The sequence below is a fragment of the Pseudochaenichthys georgianus genome, chromosome 17, assembly GCF_902827115.2.
Source record: "Pseudochaenichthys georgianus chromosome 17, fPseGeo1.2, whole genome shotgun sequence".
Taxonomy (NCBI): Eukaryota; Metazoa; Chordata; class Actinopteri; order Perciformes; family Channichthyidae; genus Pseudochaenichthys; species Pseudochaenichthys georgianus.
This window is the reverse complement of record NC_047519.1, coordinates 39,442,145-39,444,644: the sequence shown is the minus strand read 5'-3', so window position 1 is coordinate 39,444,644 and position 2,500 is coordinate 39,442,145.

The following is a 2,500-nucleotide window of genomic DNA, read 5'->3' as shown; positions in this document are numbered from 1 at the left end:
AAGCCGCAAAAGCTCAAAAGTGTTCTGTCTTCTGATGTTAGTTGGTGATTTTCTAATGTATATGTAAACAAATATGTGTTTCATCTGAGATACAACTCAACATTTTTTTTTTTTTGACTCAACAAGATGATGCATTAGCCGCTTTCACACCAAGTACTTAGTTCCCAGCACTTAGTTCCCCCATGGACCTAAAGAGCCGATCGCGTTCATACCGGAATAAGTCCCTAAAGGAGGATTAGGCAAATGAAGCCGCTGACGTCACTTCTTCTTCTTCTGCTTTGGGTTTACTGGCAGGCCGCAAACCACTTCACGGCGTATACTGCCGCCCAAAGTCCCCGGCAGGAAGTCCCCGGAGTTGGGGACTGGCTTCAGTCGAAGCTGCTGGGAGTCCCAGCAGCTTCGACTGAAGCCTTCCGAGTAAATCGCCAGAACGCCGACACCTCCTCATCTCCACCGCTCCCATGTTTTATTTTGTGTTGCCATAAGTTAGTCTCTCTGCGTTGGTGCGCGGGGCTAATGCTAATGCTAATAATGCTAATAATGCTAATGCCGGAAAATACAATGGCGGCTTCACAACACTTTTCAGAGTTCTACGGGGCGTGGTTTGCAATTCGCCCAGCCAATCAGAAATGTGAACTTTTTTCTCCCCAGGAAAGAACCTGCTTCTCATGAACTAAGTTCTCTTTTTGGTGTGAAAGCAAAATCCCAGGAACTATCGGAACTAAAAGGGAAAAGTCCTCCGGTGTGGAAGCGCCTATTGTCTAAAAACAAGACCTTATATCTCACTGCAGTGTTACTTCTGAAGTATTATGTCGTATAGCAAGTCAAGACATGTTCTGACTAGATATTAGACAAATATACTCGGCAAGATTTCGAGTTTGTGTAGTGTAGTCATTACAAATATATTGAGCTCCTTCATCTTCATCGTTCTTTCCTTTGCTCGGCTGACAGTGGCGTGCCTTGCTGAAGGACGCTGCAGCAGAGGAACTATTTCTTGCTGACGCTCCACACCCAGCTTCGTCCTGCACGTTCGAACTCGCAACTTTAACCTGTAACCTCTCTCTCTCTACGGCTGGCTGGGAGTTGTTATGAATTGCTCTGCCTCCCAGGTGACTGGACGTTTCAACATTCAGTAGTTGTTTATGAAACTGCTCTGAGAAACTCATTGTTCTTAAACTCAGCGACGGGTTGGGGGTGACTCATAACTAATGCACTTGATGTCATCATCGTGCATGCGTCAGTTTCCGATTAAACACCTCCATGATTAAAATTAAGCCCCTTATTATATTTCATGTATCACTGGGCAGCAGCGAGTCAATGCTTTTGTTTCCAAGTATTCATTTCATCATTTTTAAAACAATATAAACACTACATTATTTCTATTTTAGAGATGTACTTCACTTGAGTATTTTTACATTATGCTACTTTATATGTTTTCTCCACTACATGTTACCCCGTGGTGTATAACGTATTCAAATCCCCACTTTTAGCAGGTGCAACATTGGAAGTGATGAACACAATAATTCATCAATATTTATAATACAATCATTTAATGGTGCGAAAATGGCCATTCTGCACAATGAGGTCTTTTACTCTCGTTGTTTAAAGTATAATTTGATGCTAATACTAACGTATCATTTTGAATCTAGGACTTTAACAGAGTATTTGGAAACTGGAGTATTGCCTAAGTCCTTCTTCCACCTCTGCACTCGTGAAGGAGATCCTGCTGCATGTTTGAATGACTTTTTAACAGACATCTCAACATCTTTTGCTCTCCAAATCCTTAAATCAAGGCTTCTAGATAGTCCCTCGTGAAGCAGATGTAGTTTGCATAACGCTGGATTTTAAATTGTACTTGTTGTATGACCTTCATTTCACCTTCATGCAAGGCACCACCGGCACAGGCTTCCTCTCTCCAGCATCCAGAGCAGAGCTGATACAAAACGTGGATGTTTGAAGGTTTCTTTCACCTTGACTGACACCATTTTTTATCACCGAAAAACAAAAAAGAATTTGTAGCAATGCATACTCTGATCCCGGCAGTTATCTGCACGTGGAAACAATGAGTGAACTCGAGATGATTCCACATCCAACAACCTCTAACAATGCAGCAGAGGATCCAGTAGAAATCCAAACACTTACACACGTCTAATACCTACAGGCGTATCAGTTACTGAGCTACTCTAAAACAACCCAAAATGATTAAGACAAAGCACTAAATTAAGATATCACTCTATTTAACCGATGCCGCTAATTCAACAAATTAACAAACGAGCCCGAACACGGCACAATGCTGCGAACCCGGATAATTCCCATTAAATGATAAGACTTTCCAGCCAATTCAGGTTTTGTTTTTTTTGCGTATTCATACATTCCAGGCACGGGCGCGTGAACCTCAACCTTTGTTAATATGAGTATATTGTGAGACATTTGCATAATCCACTTCATAATCCACCGCAGCACTCGGCGGTGACAGAGATAAGGAGGGGAGCCACTGTTT